Source organism: Lytechinus pictus, chromosome 10 (assembly GCF_037042905.1).
Source record: "Lytechinus pictus isolate F3 Inbred chromosome 10, Lp3.0, whole genome shotgun sequence".
Lineage (NCBI taxonomy): Eukaryota > Metazoa > Echinodermata > Echinoidea > Temnopleuroida > Toxopneustidae > Lytechinus > Lytechinus pictus.
In genome coordinates this window covers 30,028,721-30,051,470 of record NC_087254.1, presented here as the reverse complement: position 1 = coordinate 30,051,470, position 22,750 = coordinate 30,028,721, and the positions used below count along the sequence as shown (strand labels likewise).

Sequence of the window (22,750 nt, the reverse complement as noted above, 5' to 3'; positions counted from 1 at the left end):
TTGATATAGGCAATGCAAATTATCAAAGTAAAACATTTTCTACAGTGCCACATCATGAGAAAATATATGATCTTTTCATTGCAATTAAAGCAATAATTCCCATAAGATCTATAAAAAAAAATCTTATCATTACTGTGTATATTTTGCATATCAATGCACTTTTATCAATATCTGAATGTAATTGTATTCAAAGAGTGATTAACTATACGAATTTGTGAAATTTTTCACTCGAAATATCATCGCTTGGCCAAGTACATTACATCTCAAGATCCACCCGAGCAAGATCACGCTTCATCTCTGTCCTCTGCTGCTGCTGCTTCAACTTGGGGCCTTGCATTCCTTGTCTTTCTGCCACCATTCCTATCCCTGGCATTGTACAGATATTGCTCGATGACCTCTTTGACTTCCTCTTTCGTAGCTTCTTTGGTGTGGGGATTACGCCTTACAGTTCCTGAAAAAGCAGTTCATACAATACAATGTATGTACAGGGTCAGGTACAGATCATTCTGTTTTCCACTGAGATCTACATTTCTCTCACTGCTTTCATCTATAAAATACTAACATTTTTATATTTATTGAATATAATCAAGGAGATTCAATAGATGGAGTCACAACTAACCTTTTGGGTTTTACTTGATGTTCAGTGCTTCCACCATAGGCACTCTGAACACCTACCAGTTTCTGAGCTAGAGCCGGGTCCTCAGCAGCAGCTGCATCCAGTGCCTCTAGGTCATTCATTCTGGGATGAAACCTAGGTCTTTAATTTGTAGGCGAATTGTCCTACAATACAGGGGATAGGCAGGATGGGGGGTGTCCGTACATGTAACAAAAATGAAATTCATTGTCTTTAGTCTAACAAAGTTGGATCTAACTAAAGAGATCTAGACCTAAGTACCTTAGAATCTAGATTCTAATTTCTAGATCTAACGTTGTATGATTGAATTGAATAGTGCTACGACTAACGTTAGACTCTAGATTTAGGATCTACAGCTAGATCTAATTCAATTAATCTAGATCTAACGTGAGAGTCTAAAAGTTAGTGGAGTTTATCTTAATTGTCATCAAATAGATCTACTGTCTAACACTTTGTGCTAAAAAAATGAAGGAAAATTGCTTGTAATATTTAGTAATAAGTTAAACTTTCTCAAATGGGACTGTCCAGATACACACTGCCTGTCCGGACAGAACAACTGAACTGTTACTGTTAGATTAGAATCTACTGGGTAGATCTGGGGCAGGCTATATCACTGACACTTCACAGTGACAGTGAAAGAAGCCACTTTTTGTGAACCTGCGGATGTAAGTTAAAGTTAGACCGAAAGTTTCTGTTTCTGTTCCATTCGTTTCAATCGCGATCTACAAAAATTATGTGTAGGAATTAGCCCCGGAACGCCGCTATGTGTTCGGGCTGCCGCAGTAAAGTGTAACGTTAGGCATACTAATGTTAGATTTAGTAACGTTGTAGTGTAGGAATAGGAGTGAGATCGCGATTGAAACGAACGGAACAGAGACAGAAAATGTCGATCTAACGTTAGATCTAAAAGTTTTAATCTAACAATCGAACATGCCGTCTATATATTGAACTTACTTTCTAGAAACCTAATGAAACCTAAATCGTATTTTGGAACAACTGTAATGTTACATCACCCCGCACATTTTGTGAGACTGCCAACCATAGTCATAGACATGCATTGCAATGAGTGTGCTGACTGCTGAGGGTATAAACCACAGATCAGAGTCTATGGGAAGCACTCGCGAGATCAGAATGTGCGGGTATTCTACAGTTAAACCCGTATTTTACGTACCTTTCCACGGTAACTAGACTTCTAAGAAAATTCTTTCTTCTTGAATTTCTTCGAGTTTGAGCAAATTTGACAACTGCACTGACTTGTATTCCGATCCGATATCCCACGCGCGTAGACTTTATGTATTTTATTGCACGTACATGCAGCGCATGCAGCTTACACAATTTCGCTGGTGACGTGACGTGTGACACACCCAAATCTCAGCAACTTTTACAGCGACGTACGTACGAACATATACATATACACAATTGTAATTGTTAAAACGGGTACATATATGTGGATTGATGATTCTAATGTTTTTAAGATATTATACCTTGTTCTGAAATTGAAGGATCATATAGGTATTATACTTAATACATTATTTATAGGGAAATAATGATATATCATACTGAATTTAAAATTATGAAGGAAAACCTCATAATCGCCTTAACGAAGGTTTTTTCTCCACGAAAGACATATACACCAATTATGACGTACATATCCAAAAGTAGAATTGACGGCGTTAAACAATTGAAACATTGTAGGAAGGAAGATGAGCATGTGCCCTCTAGCGTTGAAGTCTGTCAAGACCATACCCCCCACTTGAATTAGAAAATAAGCTTAGGAAATGTCAAGGCGAATTGAAAAGTTTGACTCTAAGTCGGCTTCCCTCTTCCGCTGAATATTTCGCCAAAAAAATTGCCTTAAGTAGGAATTATATATAATAAGGAATCATGTTTTGCATAATTAAAGAAAACATGGAAATATTGGCTACTTCAAGTGATAAAATATTAGTACAAATGATATCATGAATGTGTGACATCATAGGCTCCCTTATTAATGCTGCAGTCACATTTTCCCTACAGTTCACTCAAACCACCTATGTTGCTGGTACAAAAAAAATGTTAAAAGGGCTGTTTTTTACTCACTGTACAGCCGCCTCAGGGGAAATGTGACTGAGGTATTATCACTATTTTAGTGCAGTTTGTTTCATGATGAAATAAAGATCATGCCTGTTTGGCTTTTCATCCAAACTTATTGTTTGGATTTACTTGATCTTTAAACAAGAATTTTGTAAGTGTGACGGTATCTTCTTTTATTATACATACAATGGTGCTAAAAAGCAAGTGAACCCCACCAGAAAATGAACATATTTAATAAAAGTGTTGATGTTCTGCCATGTTATGGATATTGAATTGTGTAGGCAGGTGATAAAATATTACATTCAATAAAGTTTATTCCTCTGGGCTCACCCGATGTTGTATTGTTGTTGTCTACATTCAACACTCAGCATGAAGGATTGCATGTTGTCATTGGGTCCACTAACTTTCTAGCACAACTGTTATAGTTTGTTGATTTATTTTTAAATGAAGGATTGTAGTAATGGTGTATATTTTCATTTTCAATTCAAATATTGCATTAAGGTTTATTCTGAAAATATGATTTGTATCTTTTGACTTGATTTAATTCATATTTTCAATCATGTTTAAATCAAAATTGATGTTTTATTTTACAGTTTAATTTCATTGATTTTTAGTTTGAAAAAGGTTAGATATGTTTTATGATTGTCAATCATGTTTACACAAAAGAAAATGTGCAATAATAGATTGATGAAATGGTAGATTCATTAATGATGTATTCATATTTTGAAAAAAAAATATTCTTAATTATTGTCTGGATTAAGATGATGAAGATTTCAAGTATTTTGAACTTAACGGTTGACTGCTTTAATGATGTTTATATGCATATCGTGTATTAACCTTAGCATGCCATGGACACATTTTCGTTCAATTGTAATAATTCATGTCCTCTTGAATGATGGCAGTAGAGGCTTTTCAAAACAATGTTTCTTGTTTTGTGTGTGTGGATGAATTTCCAGTCATTTATACCAATCAAGTGTTTTCCATATTTTCCTTAATATTAAAAAGGAAATCCACAGTTTTTGTATCATCATTCTGTGTTATGTTTTCAATAATTTATGAAACTGGTTGTCAAAGTTGAATATAGTTAATCTTCTCAATAAATTATTTGTATATTTTCATAATTGATTTATCTTTTTCTTTTGTTATTGTTATGTTGTTTATATTATCTATTCCATCACCATGAAAGCTGCAGATATTATTGATTGGATAGTCATAAACATTATGTTACCGAATTCCGAGGTACTCACTTGATTAAATCATGTTTACTGAACTAGACTACTTTCCATCCAGTCTTGCCTGCACGTTTCACGGTGAATAACATTAAAATAGCTTTGTGGAGATCTACATTAAGTCAATACAGTAATACACCGAGACAGAGTGTTCTTTATTAGGGTATGAAATATTTCAGTATTATCCTAACTACATGTAGATAGCAATATATAGGGAAACAAAAATATTGAAAATTTACAGGTCATAAAGTGTGATTAGAGGGAGAAAATATTTACATGGCAGAGAAGAGAATGAGAAAAAAAAGAAAAGAAGAAAGGCAAAGATAGGAAAGAAATTGAGGAAAATTTTGTTGAAAACCCGGCTAGAAAGAACTGTGTGTTCCACAGTGTGGAACGAACACAACTTAAAGTCATCTTCGCAAATTTAACATTTTGAATCTCTTATTCACAGAGTCCACTATTTGATATAAACACATGGTCCACAATGTGAATTTATATTTACAATGTTAGATTTGAGGATTTTTTCATGATGTGAATCTCACCTTCAAATTTTGAATATATTGTGTTACACTGATCTTTTCTAGCAGGGAAGTGATGCGAATCAAGATTACATAGAAAGTTTAAAAAAAGAAAAAGGAAACAGATAAAGAGGAAAATGAAAGGGGAACTAAAATTGAGAACGTGTAAAGGATAGGGAACCTGATAGGAAAAGGATAAAAGGATGTAAGAAATCTAGAAAAAAGGAATGGTGGGTAGAAAGAGAAATGGATGGATGATGAAGAAGAAGAATTTAGGGGAAGAATGGGAAAAGATGAATGAAGGAGGTATCTGTTAGAGGGGAACTTCAGCCTGACAAATCGTTGACTGCAAAAATAGAAGAAAAATAATGAAAAATATTGCCGAAGGTTTGACAAAAATCAAGAACAAAGAATAAAAAAAGTTATTAGAGTTTTGATTATTTGATTTGTGACGTTTATGAGGGCAGCTTTCCTACATATCGTGTCGCAATACATCAATGAACGTATTTTTTTCTTAGTAAATTGAAAATGGGTTTAACTGTACCTTCAGTATATTACTTTACAAAACATTTCACAACTGTTCCTAAAAAGAAAGCAAAAGTAAGTAATCACGAATCATTAAAAATTTGAAATTTATGCAGCTGCTCGTTATGACGTCACAAATCTAAAACTTGAAATTCAAATAACTTTCTTAATCTTTAATGGATTTTCCTCAAACCTTCGCCAATATATTTTTTTTTTTTTGCTTTTTGACAACAAACTTTTCTTCAGGGTGAACTTCCCCTTTAATTAAACCTTGGTTGGGAAAAAAAAGTGAAGGAAATATTAAGGAGAAAGAAAGAGATGGAATGTGTTCTGAGGGCAAAGAGGAAAGGTATCATCAGGAATAGAATAATAAATCTGTGGAAGATAAATGGGAAGTTTCGAAACTGAGATTGGGAATAAGAAATAGGGGGTATGATTGGAATTATTACAGAAGGTGGAATATGAAAAGAAGGATGAGAGAAAAAATGAAATGCGGAGAAGTTGGAGGAGGAAAAGGGTTGGATTGGTGGGGATAAAAACGATGACAGAGTGACAAAGAAAATATGAGATTAGGAAGAGAATATTGTGGAAAGGGAGAGAGACCCAGCAATTTCCAAAAGGGGGTGCACAAAACTTTCTGCGAAAATTTTGGGGTTGATATTGCCAGGGATTCCTTTTTGTGTATATTGACCCCATAGAGGGCTATTTCAAACACTGTTTGAATTCATGAATAGGATAAGAATATCACTGAACCAATCTACTGATCAGAAAAGGTGATATTTCAAGCACCATTTGAATTCATGAAGAGAAGAGGTATATCAATCAATCAACATGAGAGCGCGAATAGTGAGCTGAATTTTTTGATCTACTGATCTGAAAGAGGGACTTTTCAAGCAGGGTTTTAATTCGTGATTAGAATGCGTACTTACCAAATTATATGGAGGGGATGGGCAAGCTGATTTTTTATTATTGTTATTATTTACTGATCTGAAAACGAGGCATTTTAACCACCATTTGAATTCATGAAAATGATAAGCTTAATTGTTCATTATATGGATGTGAGAAAGTAACTAATGTCATAAAACAATGTGAGCGCGAGTTAAAGATAATGATATAGGTCCATTGATTTGAAAAGGTTTAGTTGGAAGCATGAATGCGACAGTGGCGTAACAGGCGGGGGGCAGGGGCGGTAAGCTGCCCCCTGGCGGATTTCACTGGGAAAATAAAAACGGGAAAAGAGAAAAGGAAGAAAGAAAGAAAGAAAGAAAGAAGAGGAAAGGGGGAAAAGTGAAAGGGAAAAAGTGAAAAGAAGGGGACAGAAAGAAGAACATAAATAGAGAAAATGGAAGGAAAGAACATTTTGAGAAAGTACAAAATATCCTGAAATATTAATGCATTAGCATGACTAGCAAGAGAGAGATATAAATCAAAAGATATGGCACAGGCAAGAATGGCGGGAAAATGGGAGAAAGAGGCAAAAAGAAACAGGAAATGAAGGTAGAGCCAAAAGCTGAATTGAATAATCAGAATAATAAGAAAAGGGACAAGACAAACAGAAAGCCAATAACACGACCGGGCTGCTGAGGATTGAAAAATATAAAGAACGGGAAGAAAGGGGATGGCGTCTATTATAAGTTTGCTAAATTTAATGCAACTATGGTCACAATTAAAATCTGGGCAAAAAAAATCCTTAGCCAAGGGCTATAATCATGGGCGGAAATCACAGGGGGACGTGTCCCCCCTACTCAAAATAGTAGGGGGGACACAATACCAAATGTCCCCCCTACTATTTTGGTCTTTTATGATGGTAAGAAATACATCATTCTAAATCGAAATAAAACATGTATTTTGGGACGAGATGACCTTACTTTGGCGATGATAACCTTTTTTTTTGCTTGTCAAATTTTCCCGCCCCTTGTCCACATAGGCAGATCCATGGGGCCGAGAGGCCCGCCCCCTCCTCGTGGCGGAGCAAAAATATGAAAAAGGGAAAGAAAGAAGGAAACAAGGAGGGAAAAGAGAGGAGAAAAAGAAGAGGACGACGAGTGCATAAAATAAGATGAGGGGAAGACTTGGAAAATTAAAAGAATCTTTCATGCCACTATATAAAATTTTCGCTCGCGCTCGCATTGCCTGTTAGGTGATTTACCCAATCTTGTTCAATATGGAGTTCGAATATCAAGTTTGGACGTCAACATACAAAACATATTTCACCTCGAAAAACGAACTTTCATTATTTTGTGTAATTTACAAATTGGTTTTTAAAAAGTGCTCTGTAAAAATGTCAGTTTTATGGTCTGAATGTTAACATTTGCTGCTTGCGCTCAAAATTTGATTTATCAGGTACCTATTATTTATGTGTATTCCATAAAGTTTTCAAAATATTTCCCTTTTCAGGTCTGATTGTCAAGACGTATCAGCTAGCGCGCTGCACGCTCGCAATTTGATTGGCGAGTTATATAAAGGTTTCAATATAGATTCTACAACAAACTACTTAAAATCCCCTTTTCATGACAGTTTATCAAAAAGATTTAGCACGCGATTTGCGCTCGCATTAATGGTTTAAAATATATTAACTGATGCATCCTATTCATAATCACAAATATGAAATGTCCAGTTTTTATGCCATGATATCATCAGATTTTGCGCCCTCATTAGGCATTATTAAATATGATATTAATTTAATAATTAAATTTTCCCTTTTGTTTCATCTCGCGCTTAGCAAGAGGAATAGGAATATAGTCATTATTTTCATTTGATGACATGTCGTAAGGATGTCCCGGTCCTATGTCAAAACTCAAAGTAATAATAAAATCAGCTCTTTTTTAAGTGCGATCCATATCCACCTTACAATTTTTCTTCAAAGTGCTTGAAATATAAAGCTGAAATTTACTCTTTTTTCAGATCGGAATATCAAAGTTTCATGATTTTCATGATTAAAGTTGTATTTAGAATGCCTAGATTCTAGGTCTTAATATGAAACACGCTCGGGCATGTTTATTCAGATACTCAACTTCTCTAATTTAAATCATTATCCAATTTTTCTGTTCGCGCTTTGTGCTCGCATTATTAATGTAGGAAGACCCCATATTACTCATCCTTTTGATGATATACAAAACATGAACAGAGTGGCCCATTTTAAGGTCTAAATCTCGAAAAAAAAAAATTCTGCTCGCGCTTCGCGCTCGCATCAATCGTTAAATTATATAGCTATCCTGTTCACGATTACAAACACTGATTAAAATTTTCCATTCTTTCTTTAGAAAGTTCAAAAATTTTCAGCTCGCACTTCGCGCTCGCATTTTTTGATTGTTGAAATATGTAACGCCTTCAGGGCTAAGTGCAAGCAGTCCACAGGTACCAGTTCAAGAAACGGATATAAATTTTTTCTGCTCGCGCTTTGCGCTCGCATTATTAATACTCATCCTTTTCAGGATTTACAAAACATGAATAGAGTGTCTCGTTCAGTAAATATTATTATAGGACTAAATCTCGAAATTTTCCGCTCCCGCTTCGCGCTCGCATTAATCGTTTACTTATATACCTATTCTGCTTGAGTTACAAAAAGTGCTTAGAATTTTCATTTTGGTGAAAATGTAAAAAAAAATCGGCTCGCGCTTCCCGCTCGCATTATTTGATTGTTAAATTCTACTTTAACAGGTATCTTTTCCATCAGTTCGTTCCTGCTCGCGCTTTGCGTTCGTAGTAATTATTAAGTTGCATACACATCTTTTTCAGGATAACAAACATTGCCCAGAATCAGTTCAAATTTACAAAAAAAATACATAAAATTCCCAAAAAAAATAGCTCGCGCTTTGCGCTCGCATCATATAAATAAGGATTATGATATTATATATTAATATATACGAATAGAGCTAAGAAGTGACAAATGAGGACTACCCCTTCAAAGAAACAAACAAAAATCATCTTCGATCGAGCTGCCGATCGGGGAAAATATGGCTGAAACAAATTTCCGCCCCCCCCCCCCTATTGGCGAAGGCTGGATCCGCCCCTGTGTCCCCCCTACCTTTTGGGAGAGATTTCCACCCCTGGCTATAAGTATACCCCCCTATGTCCCCCGGCTATGTCCTAACCCGTAAGTAAAGCTTTATGCCTACTAGATTTACCATAAAAAGCCTTTTAATGCATGTTTACTTTTGCTAAATTTCCAAAGCTATCAGTAAAATTTTACTTGAAAATCACCTTAAAAGGTCAATTTTTTTGCTCGCTTCGCTCACTGGCGACTTTTTACAAATTTTACCACATTTGCTATGGTATGTTGCCTCAAAATATTTCGTTTACGTAAAGCTGCCAACTAATATGTTTTAACGATATTAGTATATGTTTTTTCATAATCAAAAGTGACAAAAGATGAGTTTTTATTGCAAAATATGTTTTTTGTTAAATTTGATTGGCATGCTTCATATGTGTAATTATCAATTTAATTTGTACCAAAATGTGTTTTTTTCCTTGAAAATATGATTTTTGTTATGGATCAGTATGTTTTTTGGTCAACAGAGATTGGCAGCTCTGTTTACGGTATTATCCGCAACTGCTTTGAAATCGAAGTATCCGCCACAGAATGAAATGCCGGTGTCCGAGGCACGGAAATGGTCCGAGGTCGACGCCGCACCAAGCCGGCCTCAGCGGCGCGGCCTGGGAATAACAAACAAACAATAGCTTAGGCTACACTAGACCAAAAGCTTCGGTCTCTGTTATGTTGGTTGTTCAGCTGAACTCCGTTGGCTTCACTCACCAATTACAGAGACCGAAGTTCTAGCGCGATCTGTACAGGGGACTCAATGGCCATATGTTTATGTACCGGTACTTAAGATCGGATAAAACGGGGAAGTGAATTTGCGCGACAGCCGAGGTAAGTCACTGTTTTTGTTCCTTTTACCTTGATTTTTCTCCGTTTTTTGGCAATTAATGCCAAGAGGGAATATTAATTTGCATTTTGGTCGCGTTAATTTTCAAAATTTTTATTCATTAAAGACAAAAATTGAAGAGCCCCGACGGGGGGATTTTGCATTGCAAGTCCCCTAATGGTGGCTGCACGCTAGCGAGCCGTCTGTGTACGAGGAGAAATTAAAAAAAAAAAAATGTTAAAAAACTCCTCGAAACAGACGGCTGCCAGCTGTCTAAGGCTACACTATAATAGCAGAGTGATGCAGACGGAGTGTTGTCTGATTTTTGTCTCCTTATTGTAAATAGCCAGAATTGTAAATAGAATTCCAACAAAATTGTCTGCATCACCACCTTCTGTTACAGCACATCCCATTCCAGTTTAGCTTGGAAGAGCTGCTTAATTAAGGAATTACTTCTTTAATCAAGGTTCAAATTGGAGTGAGTAGTGTCCCATCTATAAAACTTGGTGTAGGGCTACTAGGGCTATTCAAAAGTAAAGAGGAGCTTCGCCGCGCCGCCGCTAGCGGAATTCGGAACTGACCCAGGGGGCCGGGGGGGGGGGGGGGGCACTTCCATTGACGAATGGATACCAACCATGTGCTTAACCACTTGGTCTAATGATCACTTGATCTAGACTCTAATAGCCAAATGGTCTAATGCCCACTTGGGCTAATTTTCATTTGATCTAAATTTGGTTTAAATTATATGTCCATTTATCATTCATTTATTTGATCTAGAATTAACAAATATGGTAATGGTAATGGGTAAATAAATACACCATACTGTATACATCAGTTAATACATGTCGCCAGGATCCGGAGGTTAAATATTCAGATTGAACTCGCGGTCACCCTCCTGTTCTTTCATTGGTTAATTTTAAATAGGATTAGTAGTTTAGTACATTTTGTGGACCATACCATTTTCCTAGTTGTAGCTGATTGGTTGAATTGATGTTAGTATGGTACACAAAGTGAGATTTTATTTTTAGAGTAGATTTCGTGCTGACCTGACTTCATCTTGTTAAGGTCTCTATTATTTTGTGTTTGCCCTAGCTTCTTCAGTTTTTGTCTCACCTGCATAGCAGAGTGAGACTATAGAGGCCGCTTTTCCGACGGCGGCGGCATCAACACCAAATCTTAACCGAAGGTTATGTTTTTTAAATGACAGCATAACTTAGAAAGGATATGGACCTAGTTCATGAAACTTGGCCATAAGGTTAATCAAGTATTACTGAACATCCTGCCTGAGTTTCAGGTCACATGACCAAGGTCAAAGGTCATTTAGGGTCAATGAACTTTGGCCAAATTGGGGGTCACTGTTGAATTAACATCATAACTTTGAAAGTTTATTGGTCTAGTTAAAAAAACTTGGACATAAGAGTAATCAAGTATCACTGAACATCCTGTGCGAATTTCGGGTCACATGACCAATGTCAAAGGTCAATGAACTTTGGCCATATTGGGGTATCTGATGAATTACCATCATAACTTTCAAAGTTTATGGATCTGATTCATGAAACCTACACATAGGAGTAATCAAGTATCTTTGAATATCCTGTCTGAGTGTCACATGACTAAGGTCAAAGGTCATTTAAGGTCAATGAACTTTGGCAATGTTGGGGGTATTTGTTGAATTACCATCATATCTCTGTAAGTGTATTGGCCTAGTTCATGAAATGTGGACATAAGAGTCATCAAGTATCACTGAACATCTCATGCGAGTTTCAGTTCACATTATGACCAAAGTCATAGGTCAATGGACTTTGGCCATGTTGGGGATATTTGTTGAATTACCATCATAACTCTGTAAGTATATCGGTCTAGTTTATAAAACTTGGACATAAGAGTCATCAAGTATTACTGAACATCTCATGCGAGTTTCAGTTCACATGACCAAAGTCGAAGGTCATTTAAGGTCATTGAACTTTGGCCATTTTAGAGGTAACTATTAGATTGCTGTCGTAACTTTCAAAGGTTATATAGATATATTGTATAAAATGTTGATATGGGTAATCAAGTATCACTGACAAGTTTTAGATTTCAAATGAACCTAGTATTGTATCATTATGTTAATGGTGTTTTTTGTGAATAATTATTTTATAGTAGTTTTCAAAGTCAGCACTGCTGAAATATTGAATCGCGTGATGCAGGTGAGACCGCCAGAGGCATTCCACTTATTAGGTGGTCTGTCATGAATATGACGGATCACCTTTTATATCCGTCAGAATTTTCTTTATTTTTATTGCCAAATCTTTGTCCCACTTTATCTCAAAATCGGGCATGTCAATTTTCTTGATTTTCATGTCATGTATGGACATCATTATGGACATGGGAAATGAAACTTTTGAAGGTTATCAAATCATGATGACGTCATCTAGGCGCCATTTTGTAAAATTAAATGATTGATCATATCATCGCAACTAATCATAAAAAATCATTCATATTTGCATCATATCAAGTTCAGGTGACAGGTCATCAGGACATGTCATCAGAGGTCATGCAAAGGTCACGACGCGCACGTACGCGCGCGTCAAAATTTTAAATTTCCCCAAATCGACCGTGGTCAAGTTTGGGTACGTTTCTGGTCATTTCTGGAGCATGTCAAGAATTTGCGCGTGCACAGGTATGCGTGCGCGTTCTTGCACCTACCATCGGAATACATCTTCGAGTCACCATCTATTTTATGTCTGTCCATTGTCCATTATCTTCTGATTAATTTGATACCTCACTCAGCCTCTTACAACCAATAATACGGGAATGCGCGTCCATTCAAATTTGCATTACTCGCGCGTGCAAACTTGCAAAATAAGTCATAAATGGGCAAAAATATGCCTATATAAAATTCACTGTAGCTCTTCAGGGAGTCCGTTGACCCCAAATTTTTTCTCACTCTTGGATATAGTCAATATCTCATTTGGGGATTTCGTAATTACGTCAAGATTAAGTTATTAGTGAAAATTACATATTTTCGCAACATACATCAACGTATTTGACCATATCTTCGTTATTACTGGTCAGTTTTCTCCAAAATTTTGATACTATGTAGTTAGGACAATTCGCTGCAAATAACGTGTGAAAATTTTTCATTTATGACCACAGCATGAATGTGTTATGACTTGTTTAAGTTTTGTCAATTTTTTTCTGGTCCTAATTTTTTAGAAATTTTTAAAGGACATTTTTTATTAATCAATTGTACGGTCTTGCTGAAAATTTCAAGCCCCCTTGCTTTGCGGTTTTTTATGTAGGAAATTTTTGGAATTTTGCCTGAACTTTATAAGGGGTAATTTTAACATTGTAAAACATCATTTATGCATTTATTTAGGAAGCGCTGCAATATTGAGACGCTATTGGGTTGAAAAATTTCATTCTGGACTTTTTGCGGAAATTCCTGGTTTTTTTTATTTGATCATTTTTACTTAATAACATAACAAATTTTCAGGTACCTTCTGTCAAATGAAAAATTGTGCAATTTAGTTAATTACACATTTTCCCAAATTTTTGCAGGAAAATTGCGAGTATTTGAATCTTTTACCTGACGTTTTTCAGCAAAAACCATCAAGAAAGAATTTTCAAGTAAATGTCGAAGTCTTACACAATTAATATATGGATATTGAAAATTCTTGACGGAAAATATTATGTGAAATGTTTAGAAATTTGCAGAGATTTTGCAAACATTTATCCCAAAAAATTCTACTTAATTCTTTTATCAAATACATCACTGATGAGTATTAAAGTGAATGCTTTAAAATTGTGACATTGTGAAACTTTTCATAAAAATTATTGAAATTAGCAGAAATTTTGAATGAAAATATGAAAGATATATATTTGATTTTTCAGAAAGTATCACCTATGAATTTTCAAGTATTCTGTAAAATTCATTCCCAATGATGTTGTAAAAATTCTTGCTTGAAATCATAAACAGTACAAAGAATAAAAAAAAAGATTTTGCATAAAAACATTAAAGTACTGTCGATTAAAATTAGCTGCTGTGAAAATTAAGGCGCCTTTCATTGCGTTATTTTGAAAAAATAATTTTGGTAAAATCGTCTGAAGATTTTGAGTTTTTAAGGCATTTTACGTGCTCCAAACTTCATATTGTATTTACCGTTTTGCATTATCACCACCATCATTATAATCATCCGCGATTGTCATCACCACATTAATAATCACATTTAGCAATGGTCAAAAATTATTCCTATGATGTCTATGATGAAGATTATCAATCATATCTAAATGATTCATTCCATACAACATTAGCCGACACTGAATGAAAAATCATGACAGACCACCTAATTCGTCCGCATGACAAATTAAAATCTAGTTTAGAGTTTAATTTTAGGAGAGCTTTTAGGGGTTATATAGAGACTGACAATGTTACTTTTATACTAGCACTGTCATGTAAGAAATATCCAGTCCTTCACTGTTGTCTATGGTATCAGTGCTAGATGCGAATCAACTGCAAATCTGTGTTCAGTCAAGGGACAGCATGATTTGGAGACTTGCACTTGATTTAGTTTTATTTTATGAATACTCGGGACTGCTTTATTGATGTATTATTGGCTTTTCTAATGTGCATAGGCATATGTGTGACTATTAATCCATCACCAATTGGATAGGCCTAGCCTTTTTTTTTTCAGTGCTAGCAGAGCTTTGGATTCTCTATTTTCCTCAAAGCCTTTCTTTGTTTCCCTTTATCTTTTTCCTTTTTGTGATAAATGTACCCTGTATATAGAGGCCTCACCCCAACAGTTATTAAAATTTATAGAAAAATAAAAGGTATTCTTTAATATTCATTGATTCCATCATTTTTCTCTTAATTAAACAAGTTTCAAGAATAAAGATTAAAATTGTCTTTAAATGAATTTTTATTGCAAGTACAGGGCCAAGACAAGATGAACAATCTCTCAGAAACTTGGATTGTCAGATGTAGTATAGAGGGCATGAATTCAAGATCTCTGGTTAAATTTCAAGAAAAGCAAGGTGTTGGCTGAGCTTGACTTTATCGTCGGGACAGGAAGGTTCTCGAGATTCACTGGCATATTTCAAGTATGGTAAACAGATTTTTTCTAACTTTGTTTATAAATATTTGTATTTGAAAACGCTGGAGTTTCAAATTCGTCACAAAAATGATTAAATTTTGTCTCTGATGTATAGCCAAAAAGTGTCCATTTCCAATAGAATATGTAGAAGCCTATATCTGTGACAGTTGAAAACACTATCCGAAAATCTTTTTTTTTTCCCTTCATAATATGGGAAAGGACTAATAAATAAATCTTTAAATGGGGGCCTTTCTGAAAATGATTAAATATTAATCCTGTGATTGTTACTTGTAAATGATCAGTGACTGTATCAAACCGATGGAACTATTTTTACTTTGACAACACAAAATAGTTTTTAATCAAGGAGCCTCATTTGCCCCATTTTTATGGGGCAAGTAAGGCCCACTGACTACAATGTTTAATGCTTATTAATATGCATTGTCATATTTCTATTGGATAATGCAGGTCTACTGTCGACCTAGTATGAGGCATCTAATCATGTTTCTACTGCTATGCATAAAAATGATATGAATTGAATTATGAAAAAGGTGGCCTTATTTTATACCCCACTCTCCCCTACCGATAAAACAAAAGATTGACAAAATGAAATCTTGTCAGAATCTTTTTTACATTTGAAAGTGTTATGTAACCAATCAAGATTCCATGTATTTAAACAGGTCAATTGAATACCTGGTTACAAGATTCACAGGAAAGACACACCCATAATTAACAATCACTTAGTATTTAACGAGGCTTCCCCCATGACTCAAGGATGTGAGTTTCTTTCTGATCTGAGCTCTAGAAATGTCTTTCTTTCACAAGCTACATGTGAATACATGTTGAGAATGCTTCCATTGTCACATCCTTGAATGTAACCCTGAATCAGTCTCTTTCATTCAAAGACAAGGACCAAGTTTGGTGACAAAAAGGAGCTTAGTCCAGTATATAACCTTGGCTTATAGTATCTCTGCATTTTTGGTCATTGAAAGTTGAAAAACAAAAGAGCTCAGCCCAATTTTTTGGGGATTTTGGCCATTGAAGTTTGGGAACAAAGAAGGTTCAGTCCAATTTGAACCTTTGTATTGAGGGCTGAATGACTGACATTCTAATGTCCATAGCAACTGGGTTGAGGGGACAATGAGGTGAGACTGAATTTTGGATTTGAACATAGAGTAATCGAACCCTTGCTTCATTCACAGGTAAAGCCAGCCCAGGTGTAACTGCTGATTGTAATGTCCTCCGCTGTAGAATGGTAGGACACAGGTGGTGGTGGCTGTGACTCCAAGACAGTTCTAAGCTTGATGGCAAGGAAAGCAAGCTTCTGGATGAACTGAACAAATTGTGCTTTGGAGTTTCTGATGTCATTTGTGGTAAGTAGCCATGTTTCGCATTCACATTCTCATGTTCAAGTTGGCATTTTGTTATTATTTTGTATCTTGTTTATAGGAAGGGGGTAAAGTGGGCTGTATACAATTAACATAAGTGAAGATTCCTTTTTTTCATCTCAAATTGAATACAGTGAACCTCATCAAGTTGGAACTCGAGATTTCATTTGCAATTCCTAATTTTTAATTAGCATTAAATTTTGAATAAGGTTTTTTATGGTTAATTCAAGTTGCCCTAGTGTACATGGACAAAACTTTTTTTTTACAGAATTGCCGAGTGTATGTCAATTTCTTTCTGCTTATGTATGAAATGTGAACATTTTACTTTGATGTTTTATGGGGTTTGTTTTAATTCAAGAGGAACATGTGTACCCTTGTAATAGAATCTAACTTGTATGATTGAGCTTCCACTTGTGTTACAAAAATAAAGTGTATTTTTGTAATGTGAAGTCCCTTTAGCAGGACTTGAAAAATTTATATTAAATTAGGTTCTCTCATGAGGAATATTCACTTTAGAGATGTAAAAAGACTAGATATCATTGCGCCCTCTGTCACCCGCTGCATTATTACCAATCGGTCTAGCAGTCTCCATCCAGATCCAGACTAAAATGTCATTTTTATGATTCTTTGGAGAAGTTTAATGAATTTGGTATATCATATGCTTGCTTGGGACGTTTAAGTCAATTTTTTGTTTGTTCTTCGCAATAGGTGAAGTCTGAAGGATTCTGGAAATGGCAGCAATGCCAGATGGCATTTCCATGATGAAGTGGACATCAGCTAGAACTTGATCATCATTCTTGCTCAAATTCAGGTGAGTTTAGACAGTTGAAATTCATATTAAGTAATCTAAAGGGAAATATTTAATCAGTTTTTAGGGTTCATGAGTTTGTAGGGACTATCAATGAATTTAATCTGCTTGCTTGGAATGTTTAAATCTATTTTTCTTTTCTTTTCTTCATAGCTGGAGATGGAGGTCTTGAGCTTTCTGGAAAATGTTAGCAAAGCAAGCGGAGATTTCCAATATGAAGTAGACATCTGCTAAAACTTACTTTTGCTCTTTCTACAAAATCAGGTCAGTTTAGAGACTTGTAATGGACACATTTGTATCTGCAAAGGTTTTCAAAAGCATAATATAAAGGTCGAGTCCACTCCTAGTACCAATGAGGTCCAAACATTACATGTATGGACCTCATAGGCGACATCAGTAGTATTTTTGGTTAGAAATCTCTGAGAACAGGATATTTCTATATTATATCACAAGTACAAGCTATATTCCTTTCTCTTATTTGAATTATAATTTTATAGTGTAAATGCATCGTTAGCAACAAAAAAAATGAAAGAAATGAAGGGGAACTTACATTTTCACGGCTTTTTCCTGATTTTCTGGGCAGTTGCTCTTCACTTCTGACTCGCGATCGAAGCTGATATGAAGATCACGTGATTCGCGTTCTCGTCAGCTGATCGGTTGATTATTCTTTTCGTCAGACGTTAATAATATATATTTTATAATGCTAGCATTCATCGCTAATTTAGGTGAAAGAGATTGAAGTTAAACAGCGCCAGGTCGGAATCATAATTATTTTGGAAGAGTGTATTTATACACTCGATCTCATACCTGACGTAGACGGCGCTATTCAACAAATGCACAATCTTCAATATAAAAATAAAACAGAAAGAACGCCTTGAACACAGGCCAAAATGCCTAACGATTTCTCCGCGGCATTAACAACTATCGTAAAGGGCGCTCCATTTATTAATAAAGATGGACGTATAGCTGTCTATGGCGACAAAATTTGCCGCAAATATTTACAAAGAATTGTGAGAAATGGTCTGAAAATGCAACAAAAGAACCGGTGAGTACCGATTAAACATTATCAATTTATTTAATAGAACATATTTTATGACTACAGTTTAACAATTTCTAGATAATATTGCTTAGTTCTAAGCTAGGGCGGCCCAAATGCGCGTGAGTGGAGTCCCAGTTTATTAACACGGGTAAGTATTGGGGTGTCGCCTAGAGTGGTCGAGTCCACCTCAGATAAATGTTGATTTGAATAAACAGAAAAATCAGACAAGCATAATCCAGAAAATTTCATCCAAATTAGATGTAAAATAAAGTTATGATACATTTATTTCAAAGTTTCACTTATTTAAAAAAAATAGTTATATGCACAATTTAGTCACATGTAAATGAGAGAATCTGTGATGTCCCTCACTCCCTATTTATTTTGTTTTCTATTGTATGACTTGTGTAATATTTACATTTTTACAGATTTGACAATTAGGACCAACTTGACTGAACCATAAAATGTTAAAAATGGTAATACCACATGTTCAGGGAAAAATAAAGACTTTATTTCACAGGGCAATGAGTAAATTAGAATATTTCATGTAATAAAATACAAAAGAAATAGTGAGTGAGTGATGTCATCAGTTACCTCATTTGCATACCGATCGAGATGTGCATGAAACTATTTTTTTTTTCATTAAGTGAAACTTAAAGATGTCATAACTTTCTTATTTTACATTCGATTTGAATGAAATTTTCTGTGTTGTAATCGTTTTTTTTCTTTTTATTCAAATAAACTTTTTGTTGGGATGGTCTTGTCCTTTAAACAACAACAAAAAGACAAAAAGGATAGAGAAAATATTCAAGTTATTGGCAATGTAAGAAATCCATAAAAGTGATGCTGGACAAATTGTAATGTTACTTACCTTAATTATTTCTAAACAAAGATTGAATGGAATTATTTCTCATAAGCACAATCATTTCGATTTGATTTTGATTTATTTACCTTGTTTTCTACCCTTCTACCCTTTTTAAAGGTACATATCGGATTGGTTTTGTATTTATCTCTTTATACCCCCCCTTTCTTTTATTCTTTATTTCTCCACTTTCCCTCTTATTCTAATACCCAACACTTTACACTTATATTTTGCTCTTCCTATGTAGTCTGATTTTTTTTTTCTGTGGGTGTCCCATCTCCTTGATTGCTAACTTCATAATATTTACAGGAACTTGCAGACTTTACAAGCTCTGCTTGTTCTACAGGTTCCTTCATATTTCACATTCATTTATTGCCATTGTTATGATGTACTGCAATTTTTGTTGCTATACTGAATTACTTTGCCACTCTTTATTCTGTATTATTAGAATAAAATGTGTTGCTGATATTTTGTTTATTTTGGGAAATACTGTATAAGAATTCAAATCAAATCATCTTTGGTGCAAGGGGAATTATAGGAAATTACCAAAACTAATTTGATTGCTTCGTCCTGAATTTAACCAGGAGACTGATGCAAATTCAAGGAATGGAGAGTACATTGACAGTGATGGCAATGGATGACGACATCAACCAAAATGGTTGGCAAGCAGTGGCAGCAGGGCAGAGCATGTTTTGCAACGGCTCTTGTCACTTCTGGGAAAAGGATCACAAGAACAGATTGGCAAATATGAAATGGATTCAGAGACTGGTAACACGACAGAGCATCACTAATAGCACCGTTTCAAGAAAGAGGGTCACAAGAAAGGTTTGGTTGTCTTGTCAGCATTTTGAACAAGACTGAAAATTATGCTGTTTTTATGGATGAAATTGTTGTTTTTTTAAGAGGTGCTGTATGTTTAAAAATGCATCCTTATGTCAAACATGACTTTTTAAGAAGGTAAATTTTTCATTCAAAACTCACCACATGTTGTATTGTGTAGGGATAATAGTACGGGGTAATGTTTCATGAAACATGTAGTGATGACGTCAAATTTTCAATGAGCCAATCAGGTGCAAGGATTTCAGCGTTTATGACAATAGTCATTATTATTTTTGTAATGCTCTCCAGTCATGTAGTATGGATGTAAAATATAGAGCAGCCAAAATGCAGATGTATAAGTTTTTACCTGAAACTTCTCTCCCTCTAGCACTGGGGTGTACATCCATTATATCAATTTTCTAGGCTTTAATACCCTACACATACATTTGTGCTCTATAGTTAGTGAACCCCCACCACAAAATGCACTCCTTCATGCTGAGCGTTGAATGTAGAAATAATGCCACATTGTTCGGCAAGCCCAGAGAAACAAAACTTTTTTTAATGTAATATTCAATCACCTGACTGCACAATTAAATGTATAAAACATGGCAGAACTTGAACACTTAAAATATGTTCATTTCTGCTGGGGTGCACTAACTCTTTGAGCACCACTGTACATGCATGAGGCTGTTATAGAAAGTGGCCTGATACCGCCAAAGATAACCACAACATCCTGCATTGTCCCATTTACAAGTCTTTTTTTTGTGTGTGTGGGGGGGGGGGGTTCTATGAAAGATGCCCAAATGTTTGGAGATGAACAATTTGGTTATGGGGATGTAAAGCATTAACAAGTTCTTACAAGTGGGGATCTATGCGGGGTGGGGGAGGGGAGGTTCTTTTAATTTGGGTAATCATATTTGTATCACTAGTTTTAATATACATGTAGTAAAAGGGAATCTTATTTGAACTTTCCTCACCACGAAACCATGGCCAGTCATACTATTCTTACAACCCCTTATCCTCATGCAGTCACAAAGTAAATTTATATGAAATACATGCCTAGGAGATGTTTCATAAAGCTGTTCGTAAAGTTACGCATGACTTTACACACGACTGGAACATGTTCTTAGGTCATAACTCAATTACATAGGGATATCACAAAGCACAAGAAAGAATCACCAGTCGTGCGTAAAGTCACTCGTATCTTATGAACAGCTTTATGAAACACCCACCTGGTCTCTCCTGTACATAACCAATCAATTGAACCGATCAATCGAATTGATCATTTTCGCCATTTTAAAGCCAGTTTTAGTGCCTTGAGGCATATCTTAGTGATTTTCTGGTCTCTTTATACATGTGTAAACAAAATACTGCAGTAAAGTCGAACAATCTGCTCAGATTTTGAAAGAATAATCAAAGAATGAATGGATACTGTGAACTATTGTTAATGAATTTTAGGGCTTTGTCAGGTTATTATAAATTTATTTTGCATAAAAACTCTTTTGCAAATGCAGCGAGTTTGGGAGAAGGAACTGGGATATATGTGTTGTAGCTTCTTGCTACGTGTCGGTTGGCCGACAGTCGAGTCATTGATGACAGAGCAGTCTGAACAGTTGCATGGTGTCAGTCCTGGACTTCATCTGATGCGATGTGGGTGCAGGTTATGAAATAGCTGTTATACTGCAGACCATTCCAGAAATCCTCTTTCTCCATTCCCTGTGTGGCTTCCGCACTTTGCCCTAGGTAACAGTACAGAGTTTCAAAGTCGATACACCAACAGAAATATATTCACAGAATTTGGTGTGGCTTATGTTGTACTTTATTAATCTTCATTCCAGTCCAAAAATTTGATAGAAAATAATGAAAGTATCAGACTCTCTGATTAGAAACTATAATGAAGCTTGTACTACCTAGTGCTCAACACCTAACGAACAATTAACTTGATCAACGCGATACAAATTACAATAATGAAGGATGGACATGCAGTTTTCTCTTAGACTTGGCTTTCTCTACCTATACTTGTAACACACACCAAACCCTATGGAACTTCATGTGGAAAAGGATTAAGAAAAAGCTATAGTGCAAAAATGAAACATCTAGTGGAAATTCAATAAAACAAGATATATCACAAAATAATATAGACAGCATAAAAATAACGTAGGTCTCATGGCACACTACTGCAGTGACAGCCTGATTGAAAACTGATGCTTCCTTCTCCTTCAGTTGTGTAGGTAGCAGTTTCTCCTGACAAGCTGGGTGCTCTTCTCCCAAAAGGATGTTTGTTAATAGATAGGTCCCAATACTTTATTTTTCTGGATTTCTCAAATCTATTCAATCGGATGTAACTTTGAGTCTCCTCTGTAGTACAGCACGACTCCCATGGCACCCAGGCTTTTCTCCTGCCAGAGCTTTCCATAGAAGTACTGGTTGAGCCCTGATCTATGTTTTTTAAAAAAGATACTATTGGCTTAATAGAAGTCAAAAGTTCATCCCTTAGTTTACCCCGAGTCTGGTCACCTTCATCCAGTGCAGCTGCTTGTCTTGGCAGTAGCCTTACCTTTCACTCGAAGGTCTGATATACGATCTTGAGTGTGGCCTCTATCCCCTCGATGTGGCGTAGGAGACTGTGTAGTCTGTCTCCCATCATCTCCCGCAAGTCGAATTACAGATAGCCTTCAAAATCGAGGCAGTTTAATTTTTCAGGTTTTAGCCACATGATGCTTGCTGTTTGGATGTAAAAAAGTTCTCTCAGCCCCATGTCAAATTGACTGGTGACAGGTGCCACTTTCAACCTCTCCTTTTACAAGTCCATTTTCAATTGTATTTTTATCCTGCGACACTGCAGTCGATCTCACGCAGGATTGATGGAACCGCTTCCCTTTTCACTTGAACTATTTGAACATTTCCATTTGAAA

The 22,750-nt window shown here is 35.6% G+C and overlaps 1 long non-coding RNA gene across 3 annotated transcripts; it reads left to right on the top strand.

The window, feature by feature from the left end:
• The first annotated feature begins 9,729 nt into the window (after positions 1–9,729).
• On the top strand, positions 9,730–22,717 carry LOC129269450 (uncharacterized). 3 transcript variants are annotated; one of them, XR_010294907.1, is made up of 6 exons: positions 9,730–9,852; positions 14,767–14,937; positions 16,125–16,295; positions 17,019–17,121; positions 17,272–17,382; positions 19,601–22,717. It is a non-coding gene; the product is annotated as an uncharacterized LOC129269450 (long non-coding RNA). The 3 variants fall into 3 exon arrangements; XR_010294910.1 differs by lacking the exon at positions 9,730–9,852 and adding an exon at positions 10,134–10,325 and having other exon boundaries at positions 14,767–14,932; XR_010294909.1 differs by lacking the exon at positions 9,730–9,852 and adding an exon at positions 10,134–10,325.
• Positions 22,718–22,750: the final 33 nt, after the last annotated feature.